Source organism: Hyperolius riggenbachi, chromosome 3 (genome assembly GCF_040937935.1).
Source record: "Hyperolius riggenbachi isolate aHypRig1 chromosome 3, aHypRig1.pri, whole genome shotgun sequence".
NCBI lineage: Eukaryota > Metazoa > Chordata > Amphibia > Anura > Hyperoliidae > Hyperolius > Hyperolius riggenbachi.
This window is the reverse complement of record NC_090648.1, coordinates 148,229,808-148,241,422: the sequence shown is the minus strand read 5'-3', so window position 1 is coordinate 148,241,422 and position 11,615 is coordinate 148,229,808. Positions and strand designations below refer to the sequence as shown.

The 11,615-nt window shown below is 41.0% G+C and overlaps 1 protein-coding gene across 6 annotated transcripts in view; it reads left to right on the top strand.

Moving 5' to 3' along the window:
- Nucleotides 1-1,838: 1,838 nt before the first annotated feature.
- The window catches only part of ASB7 (ankyrin repeat and SOCS box containing 7), a 42,199-nt gene continuing 32,422 nt past the window's right edge, over nucleotides 1,839-11,615 (top strand). Inside the window, exons 1-4 of one of the 6 annotated variants that reach the window (XM_068275098.1) lie at nucleotides 1,839-2,044; nucleotides 4,888-4,932; nucleotides 5,211-5,259; nucleotides 9,270-9,362. The gene's annotated coding sequence lies outside the window, so the exon portion shown is untranslated. Of the gene's footprint in view, nucleotides 2,352-2,630; nucleotides 3,761-4,887; nucleotides 4,933-5,210; nucleotides 5,260-9,269; nucleotides 9,363-11,615 lie in introns of those variants that run through there. The other 5 variants (XM_068275100.1, XM_068275102.1, XM_068275097.1 and 2 more) reach the window with 5 other exon arrangements.

Below are 11,615 nucleotides of genomic sequence, written 5' to 3'. Positions count from 1 at the left end.
TGAAATGTTTGCCCGCATTGCGTTTTTTTTCCAGGTGAAATGTTTGCCCGCATTGCGTTTCTTTTCCAGGTGAAATGTTTGCCCGCATTGCGTTTCTTTTTCAGGTGAAATGTTTGCCCGCATTGCGTTTTTTTTTCCAGGTGAAATGTTTGCCCGCATTGTGTTTCTTTTCCAGGTGAAATGTTTGCCCGCATTGCGTTTTTTTTTCCAGGTGAAATGTTTGCCCGCATTGCGTTTCTTTTCTGGTGAAATGTTTGCCCGCATTGCGTTTCTTTTCTGGTGAAATGTTTTCCCGCATTGCGTTTCTTTTCTGGTGAAATGTTTGCCTGCATTGCGTTTCTTTTCTGGTGAAATGTTTGCCCGCATTGCGTTTCTTTTATGGTGAAATGTTTGCCCGCATTGCGTTAATTTTCTGGTGAAAAGTTTGCCCGCATTGCGTTTCTTTTCTGGTGAAATGTTTGCCCGCATTGCGTTTCTCTTCTGGTGAAATGTTTGCCCGCATTGCGTTTCTTTTCTGGTGAAATGTTTGCCTGCATTGCGTTTCTTTTCTGGTGAAATGTTTGCCCGCATTGCGTTTCTTTTCTGGTGAAATGTTTGCCCGCATTGCGTTAATTTTCTGGTGAAAAGTTTGCCCGCATTGCGTTTCTTTTCTGGTGAAATGTTTGCCCGCATTGCGTTTCTCTTCTGGTGAAATGTTTGCCCGCATTGCGTTTCTTTTCTGGTGAAATGTTTGCCTGCATTGCGTTTCTTTTCTGGTGAAATGTTTGCCCGCAATGCGTTTCTTTTCTGGTGAAATGTTTGCCTGCGTTGCGTTTCTTTTCTGGTGAAATGTTTGCCCGCATTGCGTTTCTTTTCTGGCGAAATGTTTGCCCGCATTGCGATAATTTTCTGGTGAAATGTTTGCCCGCATTGCATTTATTTTGTACTGACATGTTTGCCCGTATTGCGTTTATTTTGTACTGACATGTTGCCCGCATTGCGTTTATTTTGTGCTGACATGTTGCCCATTGCGTTTATTTTCTGGTGTCCGGGGTAACTGTTACTGCATTTATTATTTAATGGTCATAGGTGGCTATGTTTGCTGCTTTCTGGTTACGGTATACTATTAGCATCACACAGTTTCTGCACATCCATGATGCAAAGTCTCGTTTGTCCACATCATGGCGTAAACACTGCTTTCTTATGCCTCACTGTTACATCATTACATTAGCTCCACCCATACAATGGCATGACCACGCCCATTTTTCGCTGCGGCGCGGCGCAGCCCCCTCCCCAGTCTTCGGCGCTGCGCGCTCCTCAGTCCTCCCCACTTTTCGCCGCGCCGCGCTACGCGCACCGCCCCCCCCCCCACCCTGTCCCAGGTTGGACCCACAAAAATCTGGTCACTCTACATAATGCAACACACTGCGGCAAATGTGAAAGGACCCTAAAATGTGCATATCCCCACATATTTTTACAGTTGCCTTCATATTATTGTATTAATACTTTTTCTCTTCCAGAAAGCTTGGATCTATGGCTAATGAACTCAGAGAAAGAATGCGAACTCAGATGTGTTTGTTTCATCTATAATTTATTATTTTAAACATTTCTTAACCGCTCTGATAAAAAGGTTTTTTATTATATACTTTTTTTTCCTTATAAGATGATAATAGAATATAATGCCAAAGAAAAGAACACAGCTCTGCTTTCGAACGTTATCACTTCCGACAGCACAGCGCCTGCACTAACTGCCTACAGCGGCTAGTAGACGTTGCCTGGCAACCACTGGGGACTCTGCGGACAAGGGGGATGTGTGGAAGGATGGCTAGCCAATAAACGCAAGCAACGTCCCGCGCCGCTCGACTTCACAATACAACCGCGCATGCGCTGGCTCCGTCCTGTGTTGTACTTTGCAGCCTTTCTAACTCGCTTTGCGGCGCTGCTTTGTGATTGGCTGCTGTTGAGGGGGATTTTGTGTCTGCTTCCCGTTATCGCGGAGGGTTATGGGGCAGGCCCCGGGAAGTACGGAGCGGTGTGAGGCGCTGGGCAGTGGTGTTTCCCGGGGGTGAGTGTGTCTGTGTAATAGTAAGCCTCCCCCCTTCCTTCATTGCAGCTCACCACTGGCCAGGCAGGCCCTCACACCCAGTGCCCGACCCCTGCACCCACTGCTCTGCAACAATGGCCAGCGGGCTCCCCCGCCACAGCCAGTGACTGCTCAGTTCTGTATCTCCATTGTATCAAGTTATCACAATACACCACTGCTGTATTCTGCATTGCCCGACTTCCCTTCTGTACACAGCTAGCATTACTGGAAACATAGCCCCAGTGCTACCCAGCCTGGGCCCTTCTCAGCCATGTCTGTGTGCTGAAAGGTGTGTATAGCTTGCTATGCCTCCAGCTCTGTGCTAAAGCAACAAATACATGACGTATTAGGGCCTACCAAAATGGTTCTGCTTCATGATTTGCATTGTACCGTGTATTAAAGGATTCCACCTCTGTGAAAATAAAATGTAATCAGTATATAAAAGTGGACCATAAGTCACTTTGTAATTTTAGTGTTTGAAGTTATCTTTTCATTTCAATTTTAAGATAGCTGTAGCTTTGCATTTCTAAAATTAGACAAAAGGCTACACGTTTGTATATCTGTGTAGTCTGTGCTCTCCCGAAAGTATAGATAACTTAGAAATATGCCCTTGAGCATGTGAAATTAGCTACACATAGCTGTAGTCCCTGCTTCACATGTCTAAATCCTGGACTATTCCAGGGACTGGAAAGAGGCTTTAGGGAATGCTGGTTAGGAACACCTTGAAGAGATGGATGAAAAATTTGCATATGTAAACCCTTAGACTGGAAATGGAAGTGATTGACCATATCAAAGCCCGAATCTAATGATCATTTAACTGGCAGCTTTGTAAAGTTATCCATTTCCATCAAACTAAATGGTGCTCCTGGTTTTGCTTTTGTAATGCGCATTGTTTGTTTAACAGAAGTTTACATATACTACAGATTTTTATTTCAGTGCTATAGATATGTTGTTGTTTTTTTATGCACAAAAGAGCTACGCTTGCCGTAGTACAGAACTGAATTGAAAGGATTTTAGTGAAAGCAGAGCTTCACTTTAACACTTTCACTGACACAATTTTGTTGATATTGGGCTACCTTATAGAAGGAGTAGTTTGTACGTGTCATGTAGGGCTGATGCAAAAATTGTTTTTCATGTGCCGGTCTACATTTTACGTCCCAAAGGTATTATTGTAAGGCAGATAAATAATGCGTTACATATACAAATCGGAGAGGAATACATTATTTGTAACATTCGAGCTTGATTCAGTGATCAATTTCGCAAGGCACACGTTATAATGTGTGTGAACTGCAATGGAGACTGGGCATAGACTTTAATACAAAGCCTGCATGTAGGGAGTCAGAATAACATGAACAGTTACAATGCAGTACTGTGAGCAGGCCCATAAAATTGTATGGGCAGTGAGTTGACATGCAGAATTATTCAGCAACACAACTGAGCATTGTGAGCTAAGTGTTTGTTTGGTTCTGCTTTCAGTGTCTGTGATCAGAATGGGAGTGGTATTGGTTGCTGTGTATGCAATTAAATAAAATGTTTAGCTGCAAAAACCTTGCTGCTTTATTTGCAAATGTACCTGGGTTTCAAACTCCGTACAGTTCTGTACGGATGTGAATTACAAACTTGAGCAGTTACAGGAAGAAGACAGAACAAGTTTGAAGTTCAGGTGTTAAGACTTATTTGGCTTTATGAATATTGCAGGTGTGTGATTCATACTACAACTACTACTGAAGATAAAAGATGAATCATCATGATAGTCATTTGTGTTGGCATTGCCAGCATCCTTCTACATTTGCTTCTAATTTCCATTAACAGGAAGAAAAACCCCAAACAAACAGCCTTCCTTCTAAAGCCGAGAAGATGCCTTTTTCTTTAACATGTAAACTTTTGGAAACGGTGTGTACGCCACATACATTTTAGTTTACTTTTTTATGCAATAGGTCTTATGGTACCTACTTTAATATGGTACTATGTACATGCTTATTTTGGGGAATGGCACTGAAGTCACCAAAAGGTCAATGCAGGCAGTCAGTAGATGTTGCACAAGGTGATCATTAATGATTGTTTAAGGTGACCGTTTAGGAATATTTGCAATATAGACATTCTGCTCTCTGCTTAGAGCTAGTGTGGAGGGAGGAATAGCAGATTGTGCCCCACTGTAGGGACAAAAATTGCCTAACGATAGTAGTCATTTATTAGTGATCCACCCCAGCAGATCACTAATGACTTAGGAACATAGGAATTGGGTCATTACACTGTGGGACAGCTGTACTGATGTTAGATTTTTGTTGAGGTTGTCTTTAAACCAGGGAAAGCTAACATGTTCACAGCTATAGAGGAGAAATGTTGAAATCATGGCTGAGATCATTACTAGTTTGACTTGACAGTGTGGTTGAAAAACTAGAGTTGTGTTTATTTCAAAGCAGCAGATTCGGTGCTAGTTTACTTTGGGGGACCCAGCAGGAAACCTCATAGGGAACAGTTCTCCAATCACAGCACCCTCTTACAGCACAAAATGATGTGATTGGCCATATAGCGTGGGTGTATTACAACCTATTGTATACCTGGCACTTCAAGTGGGCGCTAGACACCCAAACGCATTAGCTGAATTTCCCTATGAGGTCCCCTTCTGGGTCCCCTAAAGAAGGCTAGCACTGCAGATTCTAACTGGCACTGGAAAGTGAAATTGCATATTGACAGTCAGAATCCAAGTGGTTGCTAGCAACCTGTTTTTTCTTTCAAGCTATTGTAAAAGATAGAAATGTGAGTGAGTTTATGGTGTTTATTATGTCCTTGATTTATTCGAATTCTGTTTTTGTTATTAATAGGTCTGCCATCTCTGACTTTGTAGAAGCAACAGGAAAAGACCAGAGGTAATCTAGACATTTATCATTTTTAACTTGTATGTTATGATGATACGATTTTTGCTAGTATAATTTAAAGCGGTTTCCAGGCAAAAAAATTGAACATCTGTACCCGTGAAGTATTTTGAAAAGGCTATAAATACGATATGACCTCTTTCAAAACTTCCATGTTTGTAATCTACTTCTAAAACAAAAACAAAAAAATAGGTGTCTTAGTGATCTGCCTATTGTATTGATTAGAGAGAGAACAAGTGCCTGATGCTCTGTTTCCTTTCTTCCTGTGCTAGCTGCATGCTCCATGCAAGACATTACAAAAGGCAAAGATCAGCATGACAGGCAAGCAATTGGCACTCTTTTCTTATAATGATGTGGACAATGACGTGTTTCTGGCTTAGTATAAGTATCCTTAAATGACACAACAGCCCACATCCCCTATGCTGGGCCTTGTGGGACATGGTATATCCCAGAGGGCTAGATTGCTAAACATTGTCTTGCAGTGAGGAAGTGGGTAAGAGCAGTGGTCACATGACTGTTCTTTAGATGAAGTGGAGGACTGCAGCATAGTTTTGTTTTTCTCCTAGAACAGCATTTTAAAGTAAATTTGAACTAAGTTATCTATTAACTAGTTAGCTAAGCCAGCTATATGTACAATTGTTTACTTCTTTTGAATTTTTTTTTTTTTTACTGTCATTTTATGTTTAATGAGGCAACTGTTGTTTCTTTAGACTTTTACTAAACTTTAGACTTTAACAAACTATAATAGTATTTTTTTCTATAAAGAAGTCAGGCCATGAAGGAGTTTAGTGTAACAGGGCAATATGTAGAAGCTTTCCAGAGGCGCCAATAGAATAAAAGTCACTTAAACGAGCTTAAAACCGATGGGGCAGTGGTGGGCCTATCCCATCCATGCAGACAAAGCAAACAAAGGAAGGACTGTGGCATCAACAGTCAAACAACAATTTTATTTATACTCCACAGTAAAAATAGGCAACGCGTTTCACGGGCTCAATCCCGCTTCATCAGGCCAATCAAAAAGGAGCATACAGCTTAACCGCATTAAAACCACACTGAGCGCCTCAGTGTGGTTTTAATGCTGTTAAGCTGTATGCTACTTTTTGATTGGCCTGATGAAGCGGGATTGAGCCCGTGAAACGCGTTGCCTATTTTTACTGTGGAGTATAAATAAAATTGTTGTTTGACTGTTGATGCCACAGTCCTTCCTTTGTTTGCTTTATCTGCATGGATGGGATAGGCCCACCACTGCCCCATCGGTTTTAACCACTTCGCATCCAGACCTTGTTTTCAACTTATTGACCAGAGCAGTTTTGACAGTTTAGCTATGTCCCTATTTAATCAGAAATAACTTTATCCCTACCTATGACACAGAAATGAAATATATATTGTTTTTTTCAAGACAAACTAGACTTTCATTGTATGCCATTTTTTCCCTCAAACAATTTTGTTTTCTATGAATTTTAATGGGAAAACAAAGAAAAAAATAGAAAAAACATGTATTTCTCAGTTTTACCAATTCCAGTTTAAAAATAAAAAGTGCTACTGTCGATAAAAAACACACATTTTGTTTGGCTATTCTTACTGCTTATCACAAAACTTCGATTATGTTCCTGTCACAATTTATGGTGAAGATATTTGATTCTGAAATAGTGCTACAAAGTGTGTTTTTCACTATGAAATGAGAAAATACAAGTATTTTTAATAGTAAAAATTAATCTCATTGGCTCAGAAAATTTATATTCCCATTCACCAATTGGTCCTGCATCAAATAGTGCCAGAAATGTGCACAGGAGCGAGCCCAATCCTGCACAGCACTGCTTCTGCTACAGAACGTATATCTACTGACCTGTAGCTTAGATGAAGTCCCAGAGGACGTATATCTACTGACCTGTGGACGAAGTGGTTAAAGAGAATCTGTATTGTTAAAATCACACAAAAGTAAACATACCAGTGCGTTAGGGGACATCTCCTATTACCCTCTGTCACAATTTCGCCGCTCCCCGCCGCATTAAAAGTGGTTAAAAACAGTTTTGAAAAGTTTGTTTATAAACAAACAAAATGGCCACCAAAACAGGAAGTAGGTTGATGTACAGTATGTCCACACATAGAAAATACATCCATACACAAGCAGGCTGTATACAGCCTTCCTTTTGAATCTCAAGAGATCATTTGTGTGTTTCTTTCCCCCTGCATCTCTCATGCACTGAAGTTTCAGGCTGCTCTTTTCTTCCTGCAAACAGCTTTGCCCTTGTCTGTAATTCTTCAATATGCGAAAGCCCAGCCAGCTCAGAGGACGATTTATCCAGCTTGTAAAAGATAAGAGAGAAGAGAGAAGCTGCTCTAATCTAAATAACACACAGGCAGTGTGCATAGAGGGGCCTGGAAGGGGGAGTTCATAGCAGAACCACAACACTGAAGAACTTGGCAGCCTTCCAGACACAGGCTGACAAGTCTGACAAGAGAGAGATAAGTTGATTTATTACAGAGACTGTGATAGTACAAAGTGCTGCAGTAAGCCAGAACACATTAGAATAGCTTTTGGAACTTGTAGGATGATAAAAAACAGGATGCAATTTTTGTTACGGAGTCTCTTTAAGCTCGTTTAAGTGACTTTTATTCTATTGGCGCCTCTGGAAAGCTTCTACATATTGCTAAGTCCACCCTTGGTGGAGGGTTGTACCCATCTTCTTCCCATCTACAGAGAGCGACTTTTAATCCTGAGTGGGGTCAGGTTAATCTCCCCACCTGCCTTCACAGTGGTTGCCTAATGGTAACCCTGGTTTGTGAGTATTAAATTGTTATATTACTCATTATTAATTATCATCTATACAATATCACACTATTGGGCTCTTGGTGTCCCCCCTCCCTTTATCTCGTTACAAGTGTAATAGGGCAGGTCAGCCCCAATCCTCCGGCAAATCTGCTACACTTATAACATTCATAAAGCAAGTAACATCCCATGGCAAGCCTAATTCTTACACAGACCCTTATAGAATGCCAATTGGTCACATTGTTAAACTGAAATCCTTGTATTGGGATGCAAAGTCTTTATTTACTCCTCTGAACATCAGTAATATGAAATCTCTCCATATGGTCAGTCATTTTAAATCCGGTTGGAAATCTCTTTCGGTTAGGATATAGTAAAGGAGATTATTTGCTTTAAATCACGTGTGAGAGGGGAAGGGAGGTCATGAAAATATATGAATTACCCAAATCGTGCTTTACACATTATGTCGTGTTTCTTTACATTTCCAGATTGATAGACTCTGTGCATCCAACGTTTTTTTTTTTATTTACATGGTGCAGTTAAAGGTAAAATTCTCTCATTTATAGAGGAACTCCAACTTATTATGAATACTATTAAAATTAACATTCTATCTTTAGTCCCACTAAAATTGGCAGAAGTGTTTAAAGAGGAACTCCAGTGAAAATAATGTAATAAAAAAAGGACTTCATTTTTACAATAATTATGTATAAATGATTTAGTCAGTGTTTGCCCATGACATTTATCACATGGTGAAATTTTTACTGCTGGCAGGTGATGTCAGTGGAAGGAGATGCTGCTTGCTTTTTTGGCATTTGGAAACAGCTGTAAACAACTATTTTCCACAATGCAATGAGGGTCACAGGCAGGAAACCATCAGGACCATGGTCCTGACATCACACTGTGGGAGGGGTTTTACCACAATATTAGCAAAGGGGGTGTCAGGTACTGATTGGGATGAAGTTCAATTCTTGTTTATGGGTGCTCTTTACCTTCTCCATTATGGATTCTTCACTCAGAATAGTCAATGAGATGCAAATACTTATGAGTTGATGCAGGATTATTTACATTCTGTATGCAAATGTGTGCAACTTGAAAATGAACCAGTCAAATCCCACTAAGGTGGGATTCGATTGGTCCATTTTCAAGCTGTGTATATTTTCATACACAATTTGCATAATTCTGCATCAATCCAATTATTTGTATCTTATTGTGCTCTGGAGAGATATGAAAAGAGCGCACTTCCTCTTGCGCAGACCGGCAGCAACTGGAGGAAGTTATGGGACACAGTAGCAGAGCTTCAGGCAGCGGTGTGGGAGCGTATCTGTGCGCATGGGGCTGGAGGAAGCCCCAGGTATGTATAAAACTGTAAGTATGCGTCGTCTCTGGTACACTTTTTAAATAAAGGATAGGATGTTCAGCACTGGAATCACTGGTCTGATGTGGAGATAAGTCAGTCAGTAGTGACATTGGATGTATGATATGCACTTACTTGATTGGTAGATATCCTATCAGATTTAATGCTGCCTCCTGGCTGATTTATTTAAGTTTGTATATTTCACTACAGGTGAGGATATATTTCTCTGTTGCAATGTGTGTCAGTGTGTCTAGCCGGAAGAAATCAAACAGCACCACAAACAGTGTGACAAAGGCGTGAGAGGTATGTGGCTACTGTATTGTTACTGCACATCTCATGATGTTCTTTTATGCTTTTAGTTTAAACTTTAAAGTGAGTTTCCAAGATTTTTATTTTTTTATTTTTAAATCTCCACTAGAGTTTCATATGTGTTCAGCATCCAGTCAATCGGCTGGGAAATCCCTGTCTTATCCTTACCGTGACTTTGCCCCCTCTTTAATGCCAAAACTTGAAAGTTAAATTGAACATGCATTGCTTTTGTTCAGTTACAGACAGTACAGGATATTGACAATGCCCAAGTATGTTTACATTAGAAAATGCATATTTATTTGCTATCATATATTTCCTTGCTTGTTGGCTTGACCAACCTCCGGGACATATACTGTATATGTGGAAAAAAGTACCGTATATACTCGGATACAAGTTAACCTCATCCCCCACCTCTTTCCCCTGCCTCCTGACTCTAACTTTCCCTGACTCTTGCTTCTCCCTTTTCCCTAATAATGCTGCAGTGGACCCGGGCTATCTTTCTCTCCCTCCCTCCTCCTATTAATTGCAGGAGTGTTTGTGTACACACATACACACACACACACACACACACACACACACACACACACACACACACACACACACACACACACACACACACACACACACACACACACACACACACACACACACACACACACACACACACACACACACACACACACACACACACACACACACACACACACACACGTACACACACACACGTACACACGTGGGGGGGGGAGGGGGGGAGCATTTTATAGGAACACTAACACTCCTGCAATTAATAGGAGGAGGGAGGGAGAGAAAGAGAGCCCCGGTCCACTGCAGCATTATTAGGAGAAAGAGGTACCCTGCCCCCTGGCTGTAAGTTAAGAAATTTAGGTCTTACTCGACTTGAATTTAGACTTGAATTTCTCGACTTATAGCAGAGTATATATGGTAAGCTGGAAATTGTGAGGGTGGGTGAATAATGAAGTATGTAGTGCACACTGAGGGACAGCAAGGTAGTTATCAGATCTTTTTTGTTATGGGTAAGAATTCTTACCAGATTTTCAAATTTTTGTCAGAAACCTCTGATCTGTATGCTTGTTCAGGGTCCAAGGCTAAAAGTATTAGAAGCAGGGAATCAACAGGATAGCCAGGCAACTGACATTGGTTAAAATGAAATAAATATGTCAGCCTACAGATCCCTCTCACTTAAGGCAGCAAAGTGTCATAGTGGTTAGCGCTCTTGCCTTGCAGCGCTGGGTCATCGGTTTGAATCCCAGCCAGGGCACTATCTGCAAGGAATTTGTATGTTCTTCCCGTGTCTGTGTGGGTTTCCTCCGGGCACTCCGGTTTCCTCTCACTTCCCAAAAACATACAGATAAGTTAATTGGCTTCCCCCTTAAAAATTGGCCCTAAACTACAATACTTGAACTACACGATACATACATAGACATTTAACTATGGTAGAGATCAGATTGTGAGCCCCTCTGAGGGACAGTTAAGGGACAAGACTATATACTCTGTACAGCGCTGCGGAAGATGTCTGTGCTATATGAGTACATAATAATAATAATAATAATTATTGGTTCTCTTTAAATATAACCAATCTCGCTTGATCAAAATTTGCCCATTAGACAAGCTGAGATACCCAGTTTCATTAGCTCAAACTCTCAGATTAAAAAAAAAAAAAACTTATGGACCAGCATTGCATTGAGGCAGTGGATGCCTCATACTGGGCCAAAATGAACTGCTTTTCCTACAGCGCCTCAATTCTGGAAATGCGTTACAAATATTTTGTTGGAAGGCAGATAGGTGTCATTAAATACTTGTATTGCGATCAGTTCAGCTCTTTATACCTTTCCTCTGTTCCCTCTTCCAGCTCTGGTGGTGGGTGCTGCCTCAGTTTAATGAAACAGCACCTCATATCCTTTAAAGCAGTGTTCCCCAAGCCTGACCTCAAGGCCCACTAACGGTGCATGTTTTGTGGAAATCCACAGAGGTAGTTAATCAGCTATGCTGAGACACTAATTACCTTATCTGTGATTGTTTGTGGTTTTCTGCAAAACATGTGCTGTTGGTAGGCCTTGAGGACAGGGTTGGGGAACTATGCTTCAACCTCTTGAGGACTGACCAGGCTATTTTTTTACTTAATTGGCCACTGCAGCTTTAAGGCACCCCACCAATAGAGCTCTCTGTTGGTGGGGTCTGAACGCACGCACGCACACACTTTTTTAAACAAATATTTACTTTATTATT